The sequence below is a fragment of the Olea europaea genome, chromosome 8 (genome assembly GCF_002742605.1).
Source record: "Olea europaea var. sylvestris chromosome 8, O_europaea_v1, whole genome shotgun sequence".
NCBI classification, from domain to species: domain Eukaryota; kingdom Viridiplantae; phylum Streptophyta; class Magnoliopsida; order Lamiales; family Oleaceae; genus Olea; species Olea europaea.
The window spans coordinates 10,026,046-10,037,451 of record NC_036244.1 but is presented as its reverse complement, the minus strand read 5'-3'; positions in this window follow the sequence as shown (position 1 = coordinate 10,037,451).

Here is an 11,406-nt window from a genome sequence, read left to right as displayed (position 1 = left end):
GTAATGACCATATGCTAGGAATCTAAACCCGTTTATGTTTATCATTAAAAAATAGAAAAGGGCATTGCACTTGATAATTCTATGTCTCACACCCCATTTTTACTCGGGTCAGTAAGTTCATGGGGATATCTTGAAATCCAATACCCTTTTTTAAAAATTGGGGAGTTACACTCGAAGCTCATTACATGAGTCAAGAAGAGAAAAAAAAATGGTGAGGTAGCTTGTGAACTGAAAAAATAAATATCAAAATAAGCAAGTTATTATGCTATTGTGTAAATAAGATGAAATGTTGGAGGCTTAGTAACAAGTGGGTTTGAATTGCTTAGTTATAAGCTTGACTGTCAAAGCACTCAAACTTTGGGAGAATCTTCACACGCATGATTGTTGATATTACCAGTTAGCCTCTAATTAGAGCGATTTAAGGAATTAGTAATTGAAAGTCAACATTAGAATAAACCTCAAGAAGAGAATTAAAAAAATAAGTTTCGGATGTGGGGATGTGTAAATCTTACGAGTGAAGAAAGGACAAATTTGATCGTAGAGAAATAACTTGTGAGTCAAAATATTGGATTCAATTGCTCTGCGAGTACTGTAGGTGACACTGCGAGGCGTTGTTCAGTTAGCCTCTAATTAGAGCGATTTAAGGAATTAGTAATTGAAAGTCAACATTAGAATAAACCTCAAGAAGAGAATTAAAAAAATAAGTTTCGGATGTGGGGATGTGTAAATCTTACGAGTGAAGAAAGGACAAATTTGATCGTAGAGAAATAACTTGTGAGTCAAAATATTGGATTCAATTGCTCTGCGAGTACTGTAGGTGACACTGCGAGGCGTTGTTAGACTATGGACGACCTGAAGAAATCGTAGGCCCAGACAACAATCTACGATCTTTGGCTTAATTCTTCACACGAACATCGATTTTGCTTGGAGAGGTTGAAATTGATTTCCATATACTGATCTTGAAGCAATTTATATATTTAATACAATGACTAAATCTTGAGACAAATTGACAAATTATCTAATCAAAACTTCTTGCATGCAGGATGTGAGTTTGGTTATTGGTTTTTAAAACATTTTTGAAGAATTAATCTAAATTTAAGCGAGTGAAATCTAAATATATTAATTCAAATTATAAGCACAAATATGAAAACAATAATCCTTTGTTTGAGCCACATTATTTTTATAAAAATGCATTTTTGAATAGTTTATTGATGGAAAATATGTGTTTAAAAATTAAGGAAAAATTTTGGATTTACGTATAATATTATTTTATTGAAGAATGTGTGGTTGAAATGATGTCAAATCACTATTCAAGAATGTATTTTTTTACAAATAATGTGGACCAAACAGTAAGCAAAAAAGGGAGAGGATACAAACGATATAATTGTGGAGGTTTGATCCAAAGCAATGATATATATTCTCCGTTACCAAGCTCTTAGGCACCAGTAAGGCCTTTCACTATATTGATTGACTTATGGTGCAATCTAACCTTTTACAACGCTTTCAGTAACTTACGATCAAGGAGCACCGATTTTTATACAATATTGAGCTTTACGGGACGTCAATATGACCCACTCTATCACTTACAACAAGGAGCACTGATCCTTGTGCTATTGAGCTTTCACAGAGACTTCAATATGATCCACAAGTTTAGAGCATTGATTTTACAGTGAAATTTCTCTTTTAATAAATGATACAAAGGAATTTAGTACTAAAAGTGACTAACACTTCAATGAATAACGATAAATGACAGCTTAAGTGTTAGACGAAAAAATTTGATGAATACAATGATTAACAATTTGATTCGATCAATCTAATTTTTCAATAAGAAGATGAAGAAGAAATAAATACAATGTAATTCTAAAAATGTTCTCAAAATATATCTTTTTCTTAATGAATGATGGTAATAAATTAAGCCCCCGTTTGGTCCCTATTTTTTGGAAATGAAAATGGGAGGATTAGTGTTTTTTTGAAAAATAAGTGGTTCAAAAAGAAGTAAAAGTTTTCGATTCACGTGTAATATTATTTTATGAAAGATTGTGTGGTTGAAAATAGGAAAGAGAAAAATAGAATGTAATGAAATAAAATTTAATGGGGGCCAAATGGGGGCTAAGTACCAAGAGAGAAATAAGAAACTTTGATGTATATGATGATTTTTCAAGTTTGATTCAACAAATCAAAGTTAGGGTAAAGAGAAGTAGAAGAAATGATAAAAATGTAAGTTCGGCTCTTAAGCTAAATGAGTGATTTTGATCTCGACCTCTTTCATGAGTTCGATTGTGATAATAGCTTTTAATCTTTTGAAAATCATTGATCATTTTTTCATTGGATGCTTTGAAGAGTATAATCACTTTGAGTTCAATTGTTAGGTGTCAAAACTTTAACGTAATCTGTCAACAATGTCCCCGTTATGATTATGACAAGCAAAGATGATTTGCAAAATGAGATTGAACAATTGATACTGAATATAAATTTTTAATGTTGCATGCAATCCATTTATTCTCCCTGTCATTTACAAACCAGTAATCATTTTTTGTATGTGTTATGCCCTAAGTCTAATCAATTTTGTACATAAACACTTTTAATATATAATTGTTGCAGTTTTATGGCAGATTCCATTATTTAATTAATATCCAATTAAATTAAATAATAGAGTGGCATTTCTTAAATCACCCATGGTCGTAAGTAATAACGAGATCGAATATCATTATTACATATAGATCATCACGTGTGGCTTTTATTACTTGTAAAGTAAGTAGCTGATCTCACAAGCAAAGTATGACGACGCTTAAATGAACATGTAGATGTTTTGTTGTAGAGCAAAACATTAGAGACCCATTGAGGAGATTTCACATGGATAAATATCTAAATGTCAATGGTTAATCTCTAACGTTCGGTAGTGGAATTTGGAGCTTTGACTTGAGGTCATCATAGCTACATGAGGACAGTAATACTTTGGTAATATTGGATATTGCTCTACCAAGGGTTGCTAATAAGGCATCATTCGGGTATGTCAAGAATCATATGATGGTGTTAAATGATCAATAAAGGATGCGTCACTCCTAGGATAGCAAGAGATTATGATCTATATTTCATTTAATTAAGTTGATAACCAAATCCTTGGCCAAGTGTACTCATAAGTCGAAAATAAGTTATCGATTTAATAGTGGAATGAAAGACACGATTGATAATTGAGATTGACACATATTCATATCGCGTAATTGATAGGATCATATTGATAAAAGGATTATAGTTTCACGGTAAACGAACAAGTTTCGATTTGTCATACCGCGTGAGATTTTCATCACATATATTTCCCTGACACATTGTAAATGACAATCTGGGATGACGAATACGAATTGGTGATAAATTAAAAATGGGCATTTTAGTTTATTGATTTTGATTAAATCAAAATAATAATTCATGTCGTTAGATAGGAAACCTAATGGGTCACACAAAAAATGAGAACTGAAAGAGTGAGATTTACCAATTAATTAATTGATAAGTGTTGGATAATTAATTAAGTGGGTTGCTTGTTAATGGGTCCGAAGTAATTAATTGGATTAATTAATTCATGGACCAAATTTAATTAACTAGATTAATTCAATATTGGACTGGATTAAATTAAATGATTAGCCAAGTCCACTTGGGTAAATTAATTGGTTGCCAGGGTTTGAAGAATTTAGTAGAAAATATAATTTATTCTTGTTAGCACAGGAAAAGTAAAAAACCTAGTCTCTCAATCTTGTTTGCCGTATGGATTTTTGTTGGATGCTAAACAATTGGACAACTGTGGATTGCAAGTACTTCCGGAGATGCATCAGAAAAGGTTGATTTGAAGTTTCTCATGGAAGCTTTGATGGGTGAGATGAGGAGACCGTTGAGAGTAAAGATGGAGCAAGTTCATGAACGGATGATCAGGTAGAGAATGCAAGAGTTGGGCAGGCATAAAATGCTCCTAATGTGCGAAGAAGAGGGAGAATTCGGCCTAGTGAGGTCAAAGTTGAAGATGAGTATTATGGGGACGATTTTGGTGAGGAAGATGATCAGGATTTGGTTCTTAGCAATAGGAGATATGGACGTCGGGGTAGAGAGGCTAGAAATTGGGAAGATAACTTGGGTAGTGTTAAGACGAAGATTCCATTGTTTCAAGGAAAAAATGATCCTAAAGCTTACCTTGAGTTGGAAAAAAAGATGAAATTAGTGTTTCATTGTCATAATTATTCCGAGATTAAAAAGGTTAAACTTGCAGCCATTGAGTTTTCTGACTATACGATTGTTTGGTGGGATCAACTAGTGTTAAACCGGAAGAGAAATAGAGAGCGCCCAGTAGAGACTTCGGAGGAGATGAAAACTATTATGAGGAGGCAGTTTGTTCCAAGCCATTACTACCGTGAGTTGTACCAAAAATTAAATGTCTTACGGAAGGTAATTGGAGTGTGGAGGATTATTATAAGGAAATGGAAAATCGCTATGATCCGAGGGAATGGATTATTATAAGGAAATTAAATGTCTTACACATGGAATTGCTAATTTGGTGGAACTGCAACATTATTTGGAGTTGCAAGATATGGTACACATTGCTATCAAAATTGAGAGCCAACTTGAAAGGAGTGGCAACAATACACAAAAACACCCTAACTTGGATTCATCTTGGAAGCCGAATTTGTGAAAAAAGAGGAGAAACAAGCCATGGTCAGCCCAGAATCGAGCGAAAGCAAGAACCAACCAGCCATGGAAATCAAGGTAAACCCGATTCTTCAACTACCCGAAATCATGATATTAAGTGTTTTAAATGCCAAGGCAGGGGTCACATAGCGAGCCAATGTCCGAACAAAAGAGTTATGGTATTGTGAGATGATGGTGACGTTGAGACCGAGGGTGAAGAAGACACCGACTCTATACCGCCATTGGAGGATGTGGGTGATGAGGAATACGCTACCCAAGGAGAATTGTTGGTTGCAAAATATGGTATATACTGCGATTATTGAGGGAGGAATTTGTACTAAAGTTGCTAGCACTACAATGCTTGATAAATTAGGGCTCCTAACAATTACACATTCTCGGCCTTACATGTTGCAGTGGCTCAATGATAGTGGGGAGGTAAGGGTGAACAAACTTTAGTTTCCTTTTCCATTGGAAAATATGAAGATGAAGTTTTGTGTGATATAGTTCCGATGCAAGTTGGACACTTGTTACTAGGCCAGCCATGGTAATTTGATCGGTGTTTTAAGATGATGGCTTCACCAACAAATACTCATTTGTGCTTAATCAAAGGACGATAACTCTAGTTCCTTTGACACCAAAGTAGATTTATGAAGATCAAGTGAGGTTACAAAAAGTGATTGATCAAAAGAATGAGAGTGAGAAAAAGAAAACAAGTGAAAACCAAAAGAAAGAAACACGAGAGGCCGAGAAAATTCAGAGAGAAGACAAGAGAACAGATTCGGCCATTGAGAGAAAAACAACTTTCTATGCTTTTGCAAGTGAAATTTAAAAGCGATGTTTTCAAATCAGCCAATGATTGTACTTTTGTACAAAGAGGTATTAAACACTAACAAGCTTGACACATCTTTGCCTAGGTCCATTGTTTCTCTTTTGAAGGAGTTCGATAATGTCTTCCCCGAGGAAACCCACATAGTTTACCCTCTATTCGAGGGATTGGACATCAAATTCTTTTTGTGCCCGGTGCTTCCATTCCAAACCAACCAGCTTATCGAAGCAGTCCAGAAGAGACGAAGGAACTAAAAAGGCATGTTAGTGCATTGATGGAGAAGGGATATTGGAGAAAAAGCATGAATCCATGCACTGTTCCAATGATTTTGGTTCCTAAGAAGGATGGAACGTACAGAATGTGCCGAGTCGTCAACAATATAACATAAAATATTGACATCCTATCCTCTCGCTTAAATGGGAAAGAGGGCGATGAGTGGAAAACTACTTTTAAAATGAAACATGGTTTGTATGAGTGGTTAGTTATGCCGTTTGAATTAACTAATGCACCGAGTACCTTCATGCTCACAACATGATCATGTTGTGCATTTAAAGTCAATTTTGGATGTACTTTTCTTAAAGAAGTTATTTGCTCACTTGAAGAACTGTACCTTTTGCACCGATAAAGTCGTGTTTCTTGGTTTTGTTGTGAGCGTACAAGGATTACAGGTTGATGAAGAGAAGATCCGTACGATTCAGGAATGGCCGAGTCCGACGAGTGTGAGTCATGTTCGTAGTTTTCAAGGAGTCACTAGTTTTTATAGATGGTTCGTTTTCGAATTTTAGTAGCATAACCAGACCACTTACCGAAGTAGTAAAGAAGAACGTTGGTTTCAAATGGGGAGACTAGCAAGAAAAGGCATTCCAATTAATCAAGGAAAAATTAACTCATGCTCCTTTACTTGCTTTCCCTGATTTTACTAACATGTTTGAAATTGAATGTGAATGAAGGTCCATAGGTGCAGCTCTTACGGAAGGAGGGAGACCAATTGCATATTTCAGTGAGAAGTTAAGTGGGGCAGCCTTAAACTACCCTGCTTACAACGAGGAATTGTATGCATTGGTTCGAGCTTTGAAAACATGGTAACACTAAGCCTAAGGAGTTTGTGATTCACACTGATCATGGATCATTGAAACATTTGAAGGGGCAACACAAGTTGAATAGGAGACATGCACAATGGGTGGAATTCATTGAGACATTTCCATATGTCATCCGATACAAGCAATGTAAGAAAATTATCGTGGTAGATGCACTTTCTCTAAAGTACGTATTGATCTCTGCTCTTGATGCAAAATTACTTGGTTTTGAGAACACCAAAGAATTGTACCCTTTGGACCACGTTTTTTGTGAAGAGTTTCGAACTTGTGAGAAAAATGTAGTAAGTAAGTTCTTTAGGCACGAGGGCTTCTTGTTTCGGGAGAACAAGTTGTGTGTACCGAATTGCTCATTGTGAGATCTCGTTGTTAATCAGGGAATCACAAGGTAGAGCAATGGGATACTTTGGAGTTGTTAAGACCTTAGCCATTTTGCAAGAACAAATTATTGGCCACACGTGAAAAGGGACGTCACATGTAGGCAAGCGAAATTTCGAGTGCAACACCATGGTTTACACACTCCACCGCCCATTCCTAGTGAGCCTTGGATCGATATTTCAATTGATTTTGTGTTAGGTTTACCTAGGTCTAAACGTGAGTGAGATTCAATTTTTGTGTTTGTGGATAGATTTTCTAAGATGGCACATTTTAGTCCATGTCACAAAACTGATGATGCTTCCCACGTTGCTGATTTGTTCTTTAGAGAAATTGTAAGTTTACATGGTATACCTAGGACAATAGTGTCAAATAGAGATGCTAAGTTCTTGAGTTACTTTTGGAAGACTTTGTGGTCTAAGTTAGGAACTAAATTATTATTCTCTACAAGCCACCCACAAACTGATGGTCAAACCAAAGCAGTGAATAGGGCTTTGTCTACTTTGTTGAGGGGCTATTATTAAAAAGAACATCAAAACTTGGGAAGAGTGTCTACCACACGTTGAGTTTGCTTATAATCGTACTGATCATTTTGCTACCAACTTTACACCATTTGAAATTATTTATGGTTTAAACCCTTTAACTCCATTAGATTTAACACCATTACCCTTGACTTAACGTGCTAATTTGGACGGAAAGAAAAAGGCTGAATTTGTTAGGCTCTACATGAGAAGGCAGGACGCAACATTGAGAGGAAGACAGAGCAGTATGCAAAACAAGCTAACAATGAGCGACGAAAGCTGATTTTTAACCGACGATTGGGTTTGTTGCACATGATGAAAGAAAGATTCCGACGCAAACGCATTCTAAGTTGCTTCCCAGGGGAGATGGACCTTTTCAAGTCCTTGAGCGTATCAATGACAATGCATGCAAATTGGATTTGCCAGGTGAGCACAATGTTAGTGACACTTTTATTGTTACTTATTTAAGTTATTTTGATGTAGGTGATGTTTTGAGGACAAATCCTTTTCAAGAGGAGGGGAATGATGAGGGCATGTCTTCCAATTAGTCCAGTTACAAGAGCTTGATCTAAAAAGGAAACTCTCAATGGGTTGATTCAAAATATTTGGACTGAGGTGAATTCTTGAAAGTCCAAGGAAGATGCTCCACGTGCTCCACAAGAATGGTATTATCAAGCAATAAAATATTTCAAGGAGACAACTCAAGATTGTGTGTATTAAAGGAAAATGTTCCTAAATAGGTGACTTGCACGATTGTCGTTGGTTGCCATCTAGAAAAGCAATCTTCTTAATATGGCTAAATTTTCTTTCTATATTCTTGTTAGTTATTTTGCTGAATTGTAAGGCTTGAGTACCAATTTAGATACCTTCCCTTTTTGAACATGGAATAAGCATGATTTAATGAGTTCCATTAGGGATAAATTTGCAAAATTCATGGCAACTAATTTGGAATTTTCTAGTTGTCAAATTTGTGGATCTCCTTGTATTTAAATAGCTATTAGCTTGATGAATAGAGCAATTCAGATTTTCAATCAAAATTTTGTGAGAGTAAATTCTCTTTGGTTCTTTTCGAACTTCTGAACTTATCGGAGTTTTCTGTGGCGTTCACCTATCAACTTATCGATCGATCCCTCCATAATTGACTGTGGCATTTCCATTATACCAAGGTTCTTGCTTCACTACTAGCAACGGGTCGCGATGTCATATAAACCTATTCATTTCCATTATACCAAGGTTCTTTCTTCAAAAGAAGCAACGGGGCTTGGTGTCATCCAAATCTGTTCCTAGACGATTTTGGAGCCTTTCTTGATAACTTTTTGGCGTGGATCATATCACACCCTCTTGTGACCAATAGAGGCCTAAATCCTAACTGCCTCTATAATCACCCAAGAAGTATTCCACCCGACAGTGCAAATAATGATAACATCACAAGGGCATGGTTGAGTTGTCCACCCTCCCGTGATCACCAAAGGAATGTATCTACCCTTTCAATCACCCAGGAAGTATCACCCGCGATGCCAAGACATATTACACAAGCATGCCTCACATGCCTCGATGCCCTAGCAATGGTCAACTAAACATTTTAAGAGGTAAAACTCGATTTTAAAATCATGTTGTACATGCTAGATTTTCAACCATGGACATGTCGTGCATGCTCATGAAAATATTCGTGAATGACATGCTTAATCAATATACTTTCAGAGTCACATGCTCAGTTATCATAACCATCACATGGTATGCCACAATCACCTTATCAAGGTCATATAAATGCTACAACAATACTCTATAGAAAATATTTCACGAATACTATGTTCTTGCATCGTAGTTGTAAATGGATTCTTACTTACCTCTTTACCTTTGTGTGTGATCTTTCCACAGAATGTAGGTTAAGTTCTCTTTATACCTAACGTCGGAATATAATCTGTATTACCATCTAATATTAAACACGATCCTCAATTCGATAACCCTAACACACAACTCATTACTATGAACATCAATACCAAAATAGTTCATATAATGTTATTATTTCAAGTTATCGGTTTTACTTTAAAACAATCCCATAAATTCCATTATTTTCCTAGTCTAATCATGGTCACCATCATCAAATTGTCTCCAACGACCTAACACTTTCTAAAATTATTTCTCCAAGCCTTTGAGATAAATAGTGCACATGTAAAGATTGAAACTATATAAACCACTAAAATGGACGGAATCCATTTTTAGGTTTCCATCCCCGTTCAATTATTTTTTCCAATACTTTTTCACGTCCTTAACTATATCCAATGTCTTCCAAATTTTTACCACACTTCCATAAAATGTATGTGAAGGTAATCATGTCATAAGTTTGTGACAAATGAAGGGTTAGCATCTTCAAAACAACCCCTTTTTCACAATACCAAATCAAGCAGTTTCCTTGTGACGGTTTTTGGTTTCCATTGTATTAGTATACTAGTAATAAGATTCTAGGCCATTAAAAATCATTTCTATACTTCTTGCTTGCATATAAAAACATTCATATTGATAGATGTAAGTTATACTCAACTATCATCCAAAATCAAGGGTTGAATAGGTAGAATCCAGCAATTCCTATGCTTACTTGTTTCACTCAATATATCTTCAATAATTTTAACTCTTTTTGTCATAATAACGTCTCAAACACCAAACCCAACATTATATCAAGTAATTTCAGAGGCTTAAGAGATTATAATACCCTCAAAGACAATGAAAACAACATTTGATACCGTGAGCTAAAGTACCTATCCAAAAATTTAGTTTTCAGCTCCTTGTTTCTGCTTCTCTCTATTCCTTTTGCTTTCTCTTTCAATTGATGGTCAATTGGGGATAACTTGGAAGGCTAAACATGTTGGTAGGAGGTCTATATAGAGTCTTAGAGGGGTTGGGGCGTGACTCTCCCTTAAGGATTAAGAAAATGTGATTAAAGGACAAGTGGATTCAAGCATGAGGTGTCCAAGCAGGATGTGGCTTCATGCAGCCAACTTTGACTTTTCCCCATGACTATATGTGACTTTGAAAGATGCATATCTATCCTATATAAAGTGCTAAGGGTTTAGAAGACACACTGGAGGCCTTAAGGTTGAAGGATTTAGATGATAAAGTGACAAGTCAACACATGTTAAGTAGGAGGTGTCTTCTTTTTATTACATTCTGATTTTGTACCTATATTTCAATGATTTGCATGAAACTTAGGGACAATACACCACATATAGGAAGTCTTAAAGGTGTGGTAGACGTGGATAATGCTCAATGGTGAAGGAATTGACCATACAAGAACAAATCCATAGGCATGAGGTGGTCTCTCGTGGTTAAAATCTGATTTTGTACCAATCCTTGCAGGTACAAATCAAGTATCCTCGGTTTTATCTTGATACCTTTAAAATCCATTTTAATTGCCCTAGTTTCCAAAATATATTAGAGCTAATTTCTTAACTGTTCGTTTAACTACTTACCCGATTGAAACCCGATTCTTGACCGACTTCAACAATTTTCACCTCAACATTTATATCGTCACATGGACCTTATTGTATTTTGACCATGTCACTTCATGCCTTATGTCCCAGATATGTTAAAGACTTAGTTAGGGTTTAGGATAACCATGAGTAACTGAATTAAAAGCTAGAAACTTTACCGATGATGATTCTGAAACTTACAAGATCACCATCTTTAACACATCAATATCCAACATCTAGACTAACATAATTTTCTATCATAGCTCAATGTTAAGTTTCTCCACCTAAGTCATGGATGGAGTCAAAGACTAACATCATATAAAGATCTTTAAAACCTCAATAATTCAATTCACCGTTTTCAGAGAAAACAACTAGGAAAATTGATGCAAATGACATTGTAAATAGCATGAAATGCATGAATTATATTGGCCAAATGTGTAATGTAAAGTTTGGGA